Source organism: Pleurodeles waltl, chromosome 12 (genome assembly GCF_031143425.1).
Source record: "Pleurodeles waltl isolate 20211129_DDA chromosome 12, aPleWal1.hap1.20221129, whole genome shotgun sequence".
Taxonomy (NCBI): domain Eukaryota; kingdom Metazoa; phylum Chordata; class Amphibia; order Caudata; family Salamandridae; genus Pleurodeles; species Pleurodeles waltl.
This window is the reverse complement of record NC_090451.1, coordinates 378,196,448-378,214,175: the sequence shown is the minus strand read 5'-3', so window position 1 is coordinate 378,214,175 and position 17,728 is coordinate 378,196,448.

The window sequence follows — 17,728 nt, the reverse complement described above, 5'->3', positions numbered from 1 at the left end:
AGTAACCAGGGTGCTGGCGACCTGGTTACACATCCCTCCCCCAGAGAGGGACTGTTGGAGTTCCTGGTCCATGGGGTATCTTGACAAATAGTCTGCCGCACACAGTTGGTTTCCTGGGATGTGTTGTACATGGAAGGTAAAGGGTTGCAGTTCCATAAACCAACCAACGCAGTATGCGAGAATTGGTATTCTTGGGTCGGAGAGCCAAGTAAGAGGGCCATGATCGGTATATAGTATAAAGAGGTGTCCCAGGAGGTAATATTGGAGGTTTTCGATGACCCATTTGATTGCTAAACACTCTCGCTTGATTATGGGGTAGCGTTGCTCGCGGGGAAGGAGTTTGAGACTAATGAACACTATAGGGTGGTTGCTACCAGCCTCATCTTTTTGGAACAATACGGCTTCTATACCCACATCAGATGCATCCGTTTGGAGATTGAATGGTTTCTGGAAGTCTGGACAACTTAATATTGGCTCCGTGGTAAGACAGTTCTGTAGGGTGAAATAACTATATCTTTGGGCCGGCGTTAGGTTTGTTATCTTGACAGGTTGTCCCTTTTTTAGGAGATCGGTTAAAGGGGCAGCCAAGGTAGAATAATGTGGAATAAACCTTCTATAATAACCGACCAGTCCTAGAAAGGAGCGCAACTCCATTTTAGTTGACGGGGTAGGTATCTGTAGGATGGCTTCTATTTTGTTCATTTGAGGTTTAATCTGTCCTTTTCCTATATAATAGCCAAGGTATGCAATTTAGTTGCATGTGAGGTGGCATTTTGAGAGGTTGGCAGTGAGTCCTGCGTTTTATAACAAGGAGAATATTTTATCTAGGTGAGTTAGGTAGTCGGACCATGATTCGCTATAGATCACTATGTCATCTAGATAGGCGGCAGCATAGTTGTTATGGTACTGCAACAAGTTATCAATGAGTCTCTGAAAGGTTGCTGGGGCCCGAGTAATCCAAAAGGGAGTACAGTAAAATGGTAGAGACGAGAAGGGGTGGAGAAGGCCGTTTTTTCGTTGTCCCCGGGTGATGAAGGGATCTGCCAGTAACCTTTTGTGAGGTCTAGGGTGGACAAGTAGCGGGCCTTTCCCAGCCGTTCCAGGAGTTTATCTACTCGTGGGATTTGGTAGGTGTCGAATTGCATATAGGTGGTCATTTCAACCCTGGCAGACGGTGTTAAAGCGACGGTAAAACCGCCAACAGGCCGGCGGAAATTGTTTTGCAATTACGACCGTGGCGGAAACCGCCCACAAAGACAGCCACTTTAACACTCCGACCGCCACGGCGGTACAAACAAACAGCGCGGCGGTCACCGCCAACAGACAGGCGGAAGACAATGTACCGCCCACACTATTATGACAGGCCAATCCGCCACCTTTTCCGGGGCGGATTCACCGTGGATAAAAACACGGCGGAAACAGGAATTTGGAAGGGAAAACGCTCACCTCTACACACCCCACGAGGAACGAGGACACCATGGACCCGGAACTCCAAATTCTACCTGCGATAGTCTTCCTGCTCCTGTACCAGGAGCACGAACGCCGGCGGCGAAGACCACGGTGAGTACTGCACCTACGACACAGGGGAAGGGGAGGCAAAATACAGGGGGACACACACGCAACACCCCCACCCTCAACCACTACAACACATACACTAATACATATCTATACATTATAGTTACACCCCCCAACCCCCCAGAAGAATGCAAAGACCATTGAAATCTATTAAAATGCAGTACGCAAAAATATGCATATATGCATTATTAACAAAATATACACGAAGAATAGTAGTCCAGGTATTGCACCATTTATAGTCCGTGGACCACTGGGCCCAAAATGCATGGGCGAGGCCCACACTCGATACCAGATCAAAACAGAGAGAACACTGCAGGGGCATCAGATAGAAATACAACAGGCACCTCAGGGGGAAGGGAAGGCGGGCACCTCAGCCGGATGAGTGCACAACGCCAGATCCACGAGGGGGCTCAATGCCCACTGTTCAATCCTGGGGAGTGCAAAGCCACAGTCTCTCAAGTCTCTACAGTGGGTGGGTTGCCCACTGTTCAATCCTGGGGAGTGCAAAGCCACAGTCTCTCAAGTGGATAACAGTCTCCACTGGTTCTGGAGGGGGACTGGTGCCCAGAGTGCTTCATCCTGTGAAGGACAGAGGTAGTGGATGCATGTCTCCACTGGTTCTGGTGGGGGACTGGTGCCCAGAGTGCTTCATCCTGTGAAGGACAGAGGTAGTGGATGCATGTCTCCATTGGTTCTGGAGGGGGACTGGTGCCCAGAGTGCATCACTCACCCCGTGACGGTCCCAGTTGCGTCAGTGCCCCTGCCGCTCATGGGCTAGCGGTGCTTGATTTGGCGGTGCCCTGTTCAGCGGTGCTTGATTTGGCGATGCCCTGTTCAGCGGTGCTTGATTTGGCGGTGCCCTGTTCAGCGGTGCTTGATTTGGCGATGCCCTGTTCAGCGGTGCTTACCCTGTTCAGCGGTGCTTGATTTGGCGCCGCCCTGTTCAGCGGTGCCTGCCCTGTTCAGAGGTGCTTGATTTGGCGGTGCCCTGTTCAGCGGTGTTTGATTTGGCGGTACCCTGTTCAGCGGTGCTTGATTTGGCGGTGCCCTGTTCAGCAGTGCTTGATTTGGCGGTGCCCTGTTCAGCGGTGCCTGCCCTGTTCAGCGGTGCTTGATTTGGCGGTGCCCTGTTCAGCGGTGCTTGATTTGGCGGTGCCCTGTTCAGCGGTGCTTGATTTGGCGGTGCCCTGTTCAGCGGTGCCTGCCCTGTTCAGCGGTGCTTGATTTGGTGGTGCCCTGTTCAGCGGTGACTGCCCTGTTCAGCGGTGCTTGATTTGGCAGTGCCCTGTTCAGCGGTGCTTGATTTGGCGGTGCCCTGTTCAGCGGTGCTTGAGTTGGCGGTCCTTCATGGCCCAGCTGGGCTGGGGCTGGCAGGGCCCTCCTGGGCAGCTGGGCTGGGGCTGGCGGGCCCTCCTGGGCAGCTGTGCTGGGGCTGGCGGTGGCCTCCTGGGCAGCGGGGATGGGGCTGGCGGTGGCCTCCTGGACAGCGGGTATGGGGATGGCAGTGGCTTCCTGGGCAGCTAGGCTGGGGCTGGCGGGGCCCTCCTGGGCAGCGGGGATGATGGCACTCTTGTCCGCCGTGCTGCTCTTCCCAGACTTGCCGGGTTTCTTCTGGCCCTTCCCCACCTTGGGAGGTGTCACAGCTGACTCCACACTCCCACCGCGACCCCTGGGAGCGGCTTTGTTGGCTGGAGTCTTCCCCCTCTCCCGCCGGGCACTTGCCAACTTCTGATGCTTCACAGGGGGGGGACTGGCTGTGCTGTGGCTGAGGTGCTAGTTTGGGATCTATGAGATGGACGGGGTGGGGGAGGTGTGGGAAAAAGTTCAAGGCTGGACAGGAAAAGTTTTTGGGACACACTGGGACGGGTAGCTGGAGGGGGTTTGGGAGTGGAGGAAAAGGTTGTGGTAGTAGGAGGTGTACGTTTGGTGACTTTGGGTGCAGGTGCATGCGCTGGAGGCTGTCGTGAGGTGGATGGCTGTTGGGTGGGTGTGTGCCTGCATTTGTGTATCTTGGGAGGGGGCGTCACAGACACACTGGGAGAGGACACAGGGGATGTGTGAATGGTAGTGGGGGTGGTGACTGCACGTGAGCGGGGTGTGCTGGTGGGTGTGCTGGTGAGGGACGTAGTGGCTGTAGAGGTAGTGCATGCAGGTGTGTGTGTAGACGAGACTGGGAGGGAGGAGGGAGACGACAAGGAGGGGGACACAGTGGAGGAAGTGGATGTTGGTGTGTCTGCATGTGTGTGATGCTTGCGTGAGTGCCTGTGGGATGTGTGGTGCTTATGTTTGCCTGAGCTTCCCTTGTGTGGTGAGGTGTGTGCAGGCTGGTCTGATGGTGTGCTTGGGATAGGCAGAGGTACAGGGGATTGGGTCTGGGTGGAGGAAGTTGGAGGGGGGAGGCTAGACACAGGGACAATGGCTGCCATCAGTGCTGAGGCCAGAGTTTGAAAGGCTCGGTGAAGGGCCGCCTGACCAGAATGAATGCCCTCCAGGAATGCATTGGTTTGTTGCAACTGCCTTTCTATACCCTGGATGGCATTCAAAATGATAGACTGCCGAACAGTGAGGGACCTGAGGAAGTCAATGGCCTCCTCACTGAGGGCAGCAGGGGTGACTGGGGCAGGGCCTGAGGTGCCTGGGGCGATGGTGATGCCCACCCTCCCGGGTGAGCGGGCATGGGGCGAAGGCTGAGGGGCTGCTGGGAGGGCGGTGCTGGTAGGGGGGGTGGCGGCTGTACCTGTAGATGCTGTGGGGCACAGATGTTGCTGCCACCACAAGGGAGCTCCCATCAGAGGAAGAGTCCGTGTCGCTGGTCTCAGTTCCTGTCCCTGCCATGGAGCTCCCCTCGCCCTCTGTCCCACTGGTGAATTCAGAGTCCGTAGTGTGGCCCTCCATGGCCATGTGGGATGCAGCTCCCTCGTGTTGCAGTGCCACTGCTCCTCCGCCTGATGATGCTAATTCACACAAGAACAGGGAAACCACAAAAAGGGGGGGGGGGAGAATAAAGACATGTTGAGTGCATGGATTACCGCTACCGTTGGCGGACAAGACAGACACAGAAGCCCCTGCACTACGCCGCGCTCTTGGGCTCTACAGTGCAATTCCTGGGAAATGGCCTACAAGGCTATGGATGACATCTGCACACATAGATGACACAGGGGCATGAATAGCTGTACTTGGCACTCTACAGAGGTGGGGTGGGAGGGCCACAGGGCCATGTCTTACGGAGGGGCCTGTCCTACGGAGCTCGCCCTGGCCTAGGGAAACCCACAGCCCTCCTCCCCCACCCAGACAACTCCAGTGCACGCAAAGTCAGCTGAATGAGAGTGTACTCACCCCGTTGTGTCTGCTGTGATGCCCTCAAGCGCCCATCCAACTCCGGGTAGGCCACCGCCAGGATCCTGAACATCAGGGAGGTCATGGTTCGACGGGCACCCCTCCCACGTTGGGAGGCCATCCCCAGCTGAGCCTGGGAATTCTTGCTCCAGTGGCGAATGTCCTCCCATCTTTTCTGGCAGTGGGTGCTCCGTCTGTGGTAGACCCCCAGGGTCCGGACGTCCTTGGCGATGGTATGCCAAATATCTTCCTTCTGGTGAGCGCTGACCTACATGAAATGTACAGGGGAAGAAGAGAAGTCATTACCAACTGCACCGTCAAAGTGAGTGGCCCCCATCCCTACCCTTGCCATGTGGCACATGCACCCACCGTCTTTCATGCATGCAGAACTCTGACCCCTTCCTTCTTACATCCACCCCTCTTCACACAGGCATAGCCCATACAACATGTTCCCCTTGTACTTACCTGTTTGTCTGGAGGACCGTAGAGTAGCGTGTCCTGGGGGAGGACCCCATCAACGAGCTTCTCCAACTCCTCCGATGTGAAGGAAGGGGCCCTTTCCCCAGACGCACAAGCCATTGTCTCTTTCAGACTGAGGTCACAGCAGCACCTGCAGTGTAGGTCCTCTCCTGTTGAAGATCAGGTATCGAGTGATTGAACAGATAGAAAATGGCGGTCACATCCGCGGCGGTGTGTACCATCACCGCCGCTGTACATCATCATTGGCTCCTGGGACCTATAGGGTCCAATGTTAACCAATGCAGCATTGCGCCGCGGTCTCCGACCGCCTACCGCGACGGTGTACAATGCCAGCGCAGTTACCTCACATCCCATTGTCCCACTTTAGAGGTCAGGCAGCCGCCATTTCAGGGGCCCACATGGCCTAATTTCCAACTGTGTCACACATACCTAGGCCTAGTCTCAACACACATACAGGCCACCTTTTGTGTATGATTGGTGTTCTGGGTAAACTGTGGGTACGTACCACTGAGTTGTTTGACTCTGTGCTTGCTGTTGTCCTTCATAGGCACCGTCCGCTGGGACATGTGAGGAGATGGTGGAATCCTCCGGTGTACCGACCGATGGTGGACCTGTCGACAATGGAGGAGCGACATTTGATGATCACCTACAGGTTTGACCGTGCCACAATCCAGGAACTGTGTACCCAGTTGGAGTCAGACCTGATGTCAGCAATCCGCCATCCCACAGGAATCCCCCCTCAAGTACAGGTGCTATCAGTGCTCCATTTCCTTGCAAGTGGGTCTTTTCAAACAACTGTGGCCATGGCATCAGGGATGTCCCGCCTATGTTTTCCAACGTATTGTCCAGAGTGTTGTCTGCCCTGCTGAAACACATGTGGAGCTACATCGTTTTCCCTCAGGTGGAGGATTTGCCTACAGTGAAAGGTGACTTCTATGCCCTTGGACATATCCCCAACATCATAGGTGCCATTGATGGGACCCATGTGGCTTTGGTCCCCCCCCACAGGAGTGAACATGTGTACAGAAACCGGAAGAGTTATCATTCGATGAATGTACAGATGGTATGTTTGGCAGACCAGTACATCTCCCATGTGAACGCCATGTTCCTTGGCTCAGTTCATGACGCCTACATCCTGCGGAATAGCAGCATCCCTTATGTGATGGGTCAACTCTAGAGGCACTGTGTGTGGCTATTAGGTGAGCCCCTGGAAGCAAGACAGTGGGAATGGTTGTCTGGGGTTATCCCTACAGGTTAGTGTGTGTCTAACAGTTGTCCCTCGCCATTTGCAGGTGACTCTGGGTACCCCAACCTGTCATGGCTACTGACCCCAGTGAGGAATCCCAGGACCAGGGCAGAGGAACGCTACAATGAGGCCCATGGGCGAACTAGGAGGGTGATCGAGCGGACCTTCGGCCTCCTGAAGGCCAGGTTCAGGTGCCTCCACATGACAGGTGGATCCCTATTCTACTCACCAAAGAAGGTGTGCCAGATCATCGTGGCCTGCTGTATGCTTCACAACTTGGCTTTGCGACGACAGGTGCCTTTTCTGCAGGAGGATGGTCCAGATGGCGGTGTTGTGGCAGCTGTGGAGCCTGTGGACAGTGATGAGCATGAAGCAGAGGAAGAAGACATGCAGAACAGGGACTCAGTGATTCAGCAATATTTCCAGTGAAACACAGGTGGGAATACATTCCTGCCTACTACATGTACTTTTACACTTCTACCTCTCTTCTGTCTGTCGTTTTCACCCAGTGTATGGTCACTGAGTTGTCACTTTCCCTTACGGTTTCACAGATGTGGGTCCCAACTTGTGTCATCTGCTTAGATTCCTCATGGACTAGAGCTGTGTGACATAGGTATGTTGACATTACTATTTCAAGAACATTTTGTCAATGTAATTGCAAATACACTATTTCGAAATCACAGACAGACTCCAGATCATTTTTTGCTTTAGGTGTATTTATTTAAATGCAAAATATTGGAGTGGGAAGTTAAATGGTGAGGGGTGATGGCGGAGGAGTGTCCATGGCAGAGTCCAGTCTATTAGTCTCACAGGTGCATTGCCCAGATGGGCATAGGAAGTGGAGCTGGGGCAGTTTAATTATGGACAGGGTGACAAAGTGGGACAGTGGGATGACAATCAGGGTGGTCTCATTTCTTGGTGGGGGTCTTGGCATCGTGCTCTGTCTTGTTCCTGGATCTCAGGGACCATTTGCGGCGTGGTTCTCCCTCTGCAGGGGGTGGGGTGCTGGTGTGTTGGTCCTGTGGCGAGGTGTCCTGTCCACTAGCGCCGGCGGAAATGGTGGGCAGTTCATCGTCCATGCTAGTGTCAGTGGCCCCTTGGAGTGCCACAGTGTCCCTCCTGGTGTTAAGTAGTTCCTTCAGCACCCCAACGTCTACATGGCCCCCCTCGCACAACTGGCCCGTCAACACAACCTCAGCATCATCTCCTACGCCGACGACACCCAGCTCGTCCTCTCCCTGACCAAAGATCCGCTCACCGCCAAAACCAACCTCCACGAGGGACTAAAATCCATCGCCGAGTGGATGAGCAACAGCCACCTGAAGCTGAACTCCGACAAGACGGAAGTCCTCATCCTCGGACGCACCCCCTCGGCCTGGAACGACTCCTGGTGACCCACCGCCCTCGGACCCCCACCCACCCCAGCCAGCCACGCACAAAACCTCGGCTTCGTCCTCGACTCTGCTCTCACCATGTCCAAACAGATCAACGCCGTCTCCTCTTTTTGTTTCAACACCCTCCGCATGCTCCGCAGGATCTTCAAGTGGATTCCAACAGGAACCAGGAAGACGGTGACTCAAGCCCTCGTCAGTAGCAGACTTGACTACAGCAACGCACTCTACGCAGGCATCCCAACAAAAGACATCAAACGACTCCAACGCATCCAGAACGCATCCGCCCGCCTGATCCTCGACATACCCCGCCGATGTCACATCTTCCCCCACCTGAAGGACCTCCACTGGCTCCCCGTGGAAAAAAGGATCACCTTCAAACTCCTCACCCACGCACACAAGGCACTACACAACACCGGACCCACCTACCTGAACACCAGACTCAACTTCTACGTCCCCACACGTCAACTCCGCTCTGCCAACCTCGCCCTCGCCATCGTCCCCCGAATCTAGCGCAAGACCTCTGGTGGCAGATCCTTCTCCTTCCTCGCCGCCAAGACCTGGAACTCTCTCCCCACCTCACTACGCCAGACCCAGGACCTCCTCACCTTCAGGAGACTCCTCAAGACATGGCTCTTCAAACGCTAGCAGCACCCCCCCCTCCCCAGCGCCTCGAAACCCTGTCGGGTACATAGCGTGCTTTATAAATTCACTGATTGATTGATTGATTGATTGATTACGATGGTGCCCAGGGTGGAGCTGATGGTTCTGAGTTCCTCCCTGAAGCCCATATACTGTTCCTCCTGCATGCGCTTGGTCTCACGAAACTTGGCCAGTACCGTTGCCATCGTCTCCTGGGAGTGGTGGTATGCTCCCATGATGGAGGAGAGGGCCTCGTGGAGAGTGGGTTCCCTGGGCCTGTCCGCCCCCTGTCGCACAGCAGCCCTCCCAGTTCCCCTGTGTTCCTGGGCCTCCGTCCCCTGGACCGTGTGCCCACTGCCACTGCCCCCAGGTCCCTGTTGTTGTTGGGGTGGTGGATTAGCCTGGGTTCCCTGTAGTGGTGGACACACAGCTGATTGACGTGTCCTGGGGACGGAGGTATGGGCCAGCTGGGTGGGTGCTGTGCTGGTGTTTGTGTTTCCAGAGGGGGGAAGGTCTGTGGTGGCCTGTGCCTGTGTGAGGGGAACCGACTGTCCCAAGGCCCCCGATGGTCCGGGCTGGTCATCTAGATCCAGTTGGACAGAGGTGCTGTCATCACTGTGGGCCTCTTCTGTGGGTGGAGTGGACATGTCTGGACCCTCCTGTCTGGTGACGTTGGGTAGGGGTCCTCCAGTGGTGGAAAGGCATGATTATTGCATCTGTGTGTGGCATGTTGTGCAATGGGTGGGTGACCGTGTACTCCAGTGCTGGCATTCCTGTGTGGGAGCTTGTGTGATGATGGTTTAGGGGGGAGTATGGGTCTGTGCAGTGGGTATGATTTAGTGATGGGTGTCCATGCTTTCTTGTTGGATGCAGGGCTTGGTGTTGGGATGTGTGGTTTGTGATATTGGTACATTTGTGAGGAGTTGGAGTGATAGGGGTGAGGGCGAGGGTGGGGGTATGTGATAACATGCAGGTAGGGTGGGGGATGTAATAGTTAAGATTTGACTTACCAGAGTCCATTCCTCCACCAAGTCCTGCGAGGCCCTCAGGATGCAGAATCGCCAAGACCTGCTACTCCCATGTTGTTAGTTGTGGGGGAGGAGGTGGGGGTCCGCCGCCAGTCCGCTGAACTGCCAGGTGGTGTCTTGAGACCACGGAACGCACCTTCCCCCGTAGGTCGTTCCACCTCTTCATGTCCTCCTGATCTCTTGGGTGCTATCCCACTGCGTTGACCCTGTCCACTTTTCTTCGCCATAGCTCCATCTTCCTTGCAATTGAGGTGTGCTGCACCTGTGATCCGAATAGCTGTGGCTCTACCCGGAAGATTTCCTCCACCATGACCCTAAGCTCCTCCTCCGAGAACCTGGGGTGTCTTTGCCGTGCCATGGGGTGGTGTAGGTGATGTGTGGGGTGGTGTGTGTGGTGATAAGTGTGGTGATATGTAGTGTTGTGTTGTATGAGGTGCGTTGTGTGGCTGATGGTGTTGTGTGCCTGTGGATGCTAGTTTGTAGATGTGGTGTCTCTCTCTGTGCTTCGTTCTCAATTTTGGGTAGTAAGGGTGTGTGGGTGATGTGGGTGTGTGTTTTATATTGTATTGGGTGTGTGGGAGTGGTGTGTGTATGTGTATCAGGTGTGTGTATTTGGAATTGTCCAATGTGGTAGTGTTTTGTAAGAGTGTGTGTATTTTGAGCGCGGCGGTGTGTACCGCCAATGGAATACCGCGGTTGAATGACCGCCACGTGGATTCATGTGTCGTGATAGTCTGGGCATATTTCTGTTGGCGTGACGGTGGAGTTTTTGTTTTTGCCAGTTTATCACTTACCTTTGGTGTGGCGGACTTATGTGGGTGTCTGAATTTTGGCGGATTCCGAAATGTGGGTCATAATAGCTGTGGCGGAATTCCGCAGCCGCGGCGGTGTATTGGCGGTCTTCTGCACGGCGGTAAGCGGCTTTTACCGCCAATGTTGTAATGACCACCATAGTGTTTAACTGTCTAAAATCAATACAAAAGCAGATGGCCCCATCCGGTTTTGGTACAAGAACGACTGGGGAACACCAGGGGCTCATGGAGGGCTCTGTGATCCCCATTTGTAGCATTTTTCTCACCTCTTGTTCTACTAGTTGTTTTCGGGCTTCTGGGATTCGGTAGGACCAAAGGCGAACGACCTTCCCAGGTTGAGTCTTTATTTGATGTTCTGTTAAAGTGGTTTTCCCGGGGGTAGAAGAAAAGAGAGATTGGTGCTTGATAAGGAGAGCACTGAGTTGTTCTTGTTGGTAAGGTAGTAGGGAGGTGTTAATATGGAGTCTCCCAGGGGTTGGTTCTTGTTCTGTTGGACATAAGCCGATTTCTAGTTCTTTAACGGTGTTTACAAGGAATCCTGATGTCACCGGAGGGGTGACCGGATCAGGTTCTTTCCATTTCTTTAGTAGATTTATATGATATATTTGTGTTTTTGTGGGGTTTTCTGACAACTCAATCATATAGGTAACAGGAGTTACTGATCCTAGTACTCTATATGGTCCTTGCCATTTCGCTAGCAGTTTGTTGTCTTAACTAGGTAATAATATAAGGACTTTATCCCCAGTATGAAACTGTCTGAGCTGAGTGTTTTTGTCCTAATATCATTTTTGTTTGTCTTGGGCGCTTTCAAGATGTATTCGCACGTCCTCCCATACTGTCTGGACTTGGGACTTTAGTTTCTGGGTGTACTCTGGTAGGTCTTTCCCCCCCTTCTTCTTCTTCCCACAACTCTGCGGCCGTATCTAAGAGGGTTTGTGGTTGTAGACCAAAGACCAATTCAAAGGAACTATGGCTTGTAGAGGATTGTACATGGGTTCCTACTGCATACAATACTACTGGTAACTTTTTATCCCAGTCTTTCCACGATTCGGAAATGTTTTTTTTCAAAAGGGATTTCAAGGTACGGTTATACCTCTCTACAAGGCCGTCCATTTGTGGATGGTATACGGAGGTTCGTAAGTGTTTTATCCCTATGATTTGACATATTTGAGTCATGAGATGTGACATGAATGGAGTCCCTTGATCCGTCAGGATCTCCTTGGAGAACCCTACTAGTGAAAAGAACCCGACCATGGCATAAGCTACACTTTTGGTGGTCATACTGGACAAAGGTATAGCCTCCGGATACCGAGTCGCATAGTCTACTAGAACGAGGATATATGTGTATCCTTTTGAGGAAGGAATAAGTGGGCCCACTAAATCCATACCTATTCTTGAGAAGGGAATGTCGATAATAGGCAGTGGATACAGTAGTGCTGTCTTTTTGGGTCCCGGGTCTATCATCTGGCACCTAGGACATTGCTGACAGAAGCGTTGAATGTGGGAAAATTCCCCAGGCCAATAAAAGCGACGCAGGAGGTATTCTTCGGTCTTTTCCCTTCCTAAATGTCCTCCCCATGTGACTATGTGCTAGATGTAAAGCCTGAACGCGATAGGGTTCTGGGATTACTAGCTGTTTCCTTTCTTGTTTATTAGAGTTTGTGATCCTATCTAGGAAGCCTTTAGGTACTACAAAATAGGGACCCACCTCTCCGGTTATCTCTGGTTTGGCTGCTTTCCAGGCGTTTTAGAGGGCTGGATTCTCCCTGTGGCTACTGCAAAAAGGGAGAATAGAGGTGATCGCTATTGTTCATACATCCCTCGTTCCCTTCTTCTCCTCTCTCGAATGATACAGTTTCTTTCCTTCTCTTTTTTCCTTCTTACTGGGTTTGTACCTGTCTCCTCCCGGTCTTATGTGTACCCCGGCGAAAGGTGCCTCTTCCCACCATAGGTCCGTCTGCTTTTTTCCCTGCGTACTACCTAATAAGTTGGAAAAATATATGTAGTCCGTGCCCACGATGACTTCTTCCACTAAATGGTCGATGACTCCCATCTCTATCATGTCTCATCCACCCTCCCACTCAAGGGACACAGAGACCCCAGGGTATTCTCTCAAGTCACCGTGAATACAACATATAGAGACAATGTTCCTGGGGATTTGTGTTTTAAGATCCACCAGGCTGGCTCTAATGACCGACTGGTTGCAGTAGGAATCAACCAGTACGGTAGCATTGTGTCCATTAACAACCATCTCCTTTATATATTTCAAGTTTTCTCTACCGGTATACAAAACTCTTCCTCTGGTAATACCGATTTCCATAGGCTCCGGTTTCTCCTTCTTGTGGGGGCATACTCAAGCGATGTGACCCCACTCTCCACAACTATAAAACTGGGGTTGTTGGGTCGGTGTTTTCTCAGTGACCCTGGGGAAATACTTCTCTTCTAGAGTTTTCCGAGGTGTAGGACGATAGGAGGGTCCTATAGTTCGACCGGTCGGGTTAGCTTCTTTTGATAGTCCAACCTTAAAGTCGGTGGAACGGTGGTACGCACATGCCAGATCTATTGCCATAGAGGTATCTACATTCGGGTGCTGCTTGATCAAATTGCGTGTGACTGCGGCAAGGCCTCTAGGTATTGTTCAAGGAGGATCGTTCGAATGATAACCTCTCTGTCAGACCCAATAGGCCCCAACCATTTCAGTCCCAAATCCTTCACGCAGTAATATAGGGCACAAGGGTTTTCTGATGGGCACCACTTGGTTTTCCTGAATTTTAGTCTGTAATATTCAGTATCAAAACCAACTCATTCTAAAATGCTTATCTTTATATCTGCGTAAGGGGTGGTTCTCCCAGGGTTAACTGATACGCAGCTTGGAGATTGGCCATTAATAACAGTGCTACATACTGGCCCCACCTCTCTTCAGGCCATGTAGCGGACGTCGCCACCCTCTCAAAGTTCGTGAAGAACGCATCAGGATCTTCACCTTCTTGATACTTTTGGAGAACCGAACTGGGTACGTTGGGAAGGACTTTCGTTGCAGCTATTGGGTCTGTTAGTTTTTGCAAAGCGGTTTCGTGCACCAGCTCTGGTGATAGTTGCCTGGCTCTTTAATGCGCTTTGAAGGGTTTCTCGGTCTGCTCTGGCTTTCCTCTTGTGTTCCTCCCAAATGACTTGTAGATGGCGCTGCCCCTCCGCCAGCTGCTGTATCTTGTCGTCAATTGCGGGTTTAACCTCCATGGTAGAGGATGTTATATAGTCCCTCTTACTCCTTTTCATAGTTGCTATCCCACTTCTGACACCACTGTAGGAGGTGTGGGTATAGCGGTATTACAAGAGTGGTATTGAGGACACTACATGAGACGAAGTATAGTTTCGATACTATGATGATTTTATTGTACTATATTTTCACAGCCCTTTATTTCTCTAAGTACTCTCATTCAGTTGTCTGCTAGTGGTTCTCAGTCCTCTCCTTCATGCTTTTATCGTTCTTTCTCACTTGTCCTTTCTTTCATATCTTAATTTGTTGTTCCATTTTCCTTTTCTTTTAGGAGGTCTCTCTTCAGTGGCACACTCCCGTCGTTCACGTGGTATTGGAAGGATCAGCAGAAGGGGAGTCGGGAGCAGGAGAAAAAGAAATGAAAGGACATGTAAGTGGAATATTATGGGACTTTTGGGGTAAGGTTAGAGGGGACGTGCAGTGTGGTGGGTGGAGGGGAGGGGAGGAACAATCCTTAATGGATGTCCAAATGTCACCAACACGTGAAGTGCCCCTGTCGATCTTCTAGGTGAATTAAATAATCTGGTTCAGGAGGACTGTTGATTTCACAGTCCTCCTGGTGCAAGTTAATAAAAATAAAAGAAAATAGGAAACAAAAAAGGAATACTGACAAGGCAGTCCCAATTTACTCTTAAAATTCCCTTCCTCATGGTTTTAAAGTTGGTTGACTCGAAGAGCCGGCCCCAGTCTATTTCCCCACACCGCCACCTTGCCGCTCTCTCCCGAGAAGGACTCTATAAGTGTTGCAGAAGCAGGAACATACCTGCGAGAGCCACGTCCCTCCAGGGACGTGGCAGGTCAGTGCGCTTCTACTGGAGCCTGTGGTCTGTGTCTTCTGATCCGGGTCGTCGGTAGTTTCCTCTCGTCTCTGTGATTCTGGGTGTTCGCCGTTCGCTCTCTCTCTCTCCGTGTCTCCTGTGCTCTCTTCAGACGCCGCACACATCTCTAGTCCCTCTTTTGTCTCCACGGAAACCCGGATATCCGGGTTTCTGCAGCAGTCTGAAGTGCCCCCAGGGTACTGGCCATTCGGTCTGGGTTCAACAGTAGTATCCAGGGTGCTAGCGACCCGGTTACACTTGATTCAAATGTAAAGCCTTGGTCCTGGATGAAGCAGCTGATCAATCTAAGTGATGAAGTAACCTAAACTGCATTTCCCTGCTCAGGGTTTTTTTTGTGACAAAACCAAAATCTTCAGTGAGATCAGCAGCTTTAGCTTCAGGCCTTGCCCACTGGAAGACTTACAACTTCTGAATAAAAGTTATATTTCTAAGATAAAAATGTTGACCAATGCAACCTGAAATTGCAACTAAATCTTTACTTGGTGCTTTTTGTCTCAAAATATCAAACATTCATATCACCAGGTTTTCCTATCCACCTTTCATCATCTGGACTTGAAAAATAATGTATTAGTTATGTTTTACAAAATTGGCTTTATTGTGTTATTTTCTTGATTTAAAATTTGACGCTATTGCTTGAACATAACAATAATTTCTCTGTGAATTGCCTGCTGTTTCTGCCATAGCTACCATGGAATTCAACAGTGTTTCTCTTAGAACTGTATCAAGACCTCAACATAGTGTGCTTATTGAGTTGATAAGGGCACCCACATTGGCTACTCATGCCTGATACTGGACAACTCTACAGAGCAGAAGTACTCCATGTTCTTCATAATACACTAATAGTGTATTTACTGTTGTTTTCATATTTTTTAAAGGCAAGATATCAGTGTTTGCAAAAGAACAATACCTTCAAGTTTTGCTCTCAAAGGTATGGTTTTAATAGTTGAGTTAAATGAGCAGTCCTGTCACAGTAAAATTTAAAAGGCCTTTTGATGTCCTTTTTTAAATATTTATCATGACTAATTTGGTCCATTCATAATGGCGGTAATGTTATTTGATGGCAACCTCACATAATTAACAGAACCTTTCACAGCTGTGAATGTGAAACAAAGGTCTCATAAGTATTCTATTCTTGCCGATCCTAGGACACATGGGTAGATAGTAGTAGTGCAGCACTCTACATATAGCTACAGGACCTACTAAAATATCCAAACAAATCAAATACTTGCCAATCCACTTATATATTACATCCATTAGTGTATGCTAGAAAACATTAAGCTCCAACCTTATCTGTCCATACTCTTTTTTTATGTTTGTACCCACTTATACAATGTAGCTGAGACACCATGAATCATTATCAACTTTACTGGTGCACTCATAAGATAGCTTGAAAAACATGATTATTTAAGAATTCAATTTGGAGACTACAAGTAAAGAGATCTCAGTCTTTATATAAACTGTGTATCAGCTCCCACATTGCTCATATGAAGTGATTTAAAAGCATACCCTGTTATTTTCTTAAGGGAAGCATTGTCTTGCTCCAGTAGTTTGGCAAACCTTCAGGGCATTGTTCATGAGTTATGAGGTGTTAAACTAACCAAACGTTACATGAAAATCAAAAACCTATAGTAAAGTAGACTTTGGCACATGCGCCCTCTAAGGGATTTCACCTTTGGACCTAAATACATCTGCAGAAGAAAATTATAGACAATTACATTGAACCATGACTTCATATCGAGCATGGCAGTGTTAACAATTTGGGTCCGTGCTTTCAAGGCACAATAAGCAGGTTCTCTGGAAATGGAAATGCTTACAGTGGGAAAATGCTTCCTCTTTCCCATGAGATTTTTATTTTACTGATTGGTGCTTCTGGACTGCCAAATGTCTCCACAAATGTCAGAAATGAATGTAGAGTCAGTTTTGTCAAGTTGCTCTTCTCTTTTTTAAGGGTACTTCCAAAAATATACAGTTCATATCAACTTAGCTGCCAGGAACACTCATGTCAGTCATCTCATTACCTCTCCAGTCAACTGGAAATGTTTCTAGGGATAACAAGTTTCTGGAAGTCTGTTCAGTAGACTATCAGGAGCAGTCCTAATGCAGGAGTAAGTTAGAACTCCTTTGATCTTTTCATCAGCAGGTGAAACAGGATTTCCTTCTACTTCTTCTGTTTTTCAGACTGGAGACAAGAGTCAGGGAGTCGAGGATGGGGTTTTAATGCTAAAGCAACACTCATCTGTCTCCCCTATGCTTATAATCCATCCAGCTTCCTTTCATACCTTCTGATTTTGGAAGTTTTAAATGCCACCTTTTCAAAAAAAGGTGGCAAATTATTTTCCTCCCAGGCACAACATCTACTTCACAGAGAATTGAGCCATATTGCATTACAGTGGAATTCTACAAATCATAGTGTTACATTTGGTATATCTATCTCTTCAAGCTTAGTGCACACCAGTTCATTATATGAAAAGTAGTTGAAAAATACACTTTAAGAAAGGGTGGATGTGGGATCTAGCACAACTACTAGTGTGAAACAAAGGTCACTTCATTATTCTTTTGTCATAGAAAGTAGGGTAAAAGGCCACAAAGCAGTGACACTGTGCACACAGACAATGTATAGCATATGGCTATATAATATTTGAGTCTTCTCAGAAGCAGTCTAGTAACATACAGTCAGGTCAGTCCCATGTTACTAGGGGCTATACTGGGAGTAACAGGAGCCCCAGAATATAGCAACAAAGATCCCTCTTTTTGGGAGAACACCTAGATGTAACCATTAATTTTGGAATGATTTCCCTACGCAGCCAAGACTAGTTGTCAACCACAAGTCTTTCTGGAAATGTAAAAAGAACATGCTATTTCCTTGATTATTCTACAGTGGTCTTCAATTCATCAGTGTCAATATATTTTTATAAGTTCAGTGCTGAATGAATCACAATGATGTATCATAACATAACAATGGTCATGCATGGAGATCATATTGGTGAGTAAATTGAGTTTTTATAAACAAATCCTAGCAACCCGTTCTCTTCTACCATTTCCCAGTACTTGAATTTGTCATGGTGATGTTACAACTCTGAATGAGAAACACTAAACATGGAG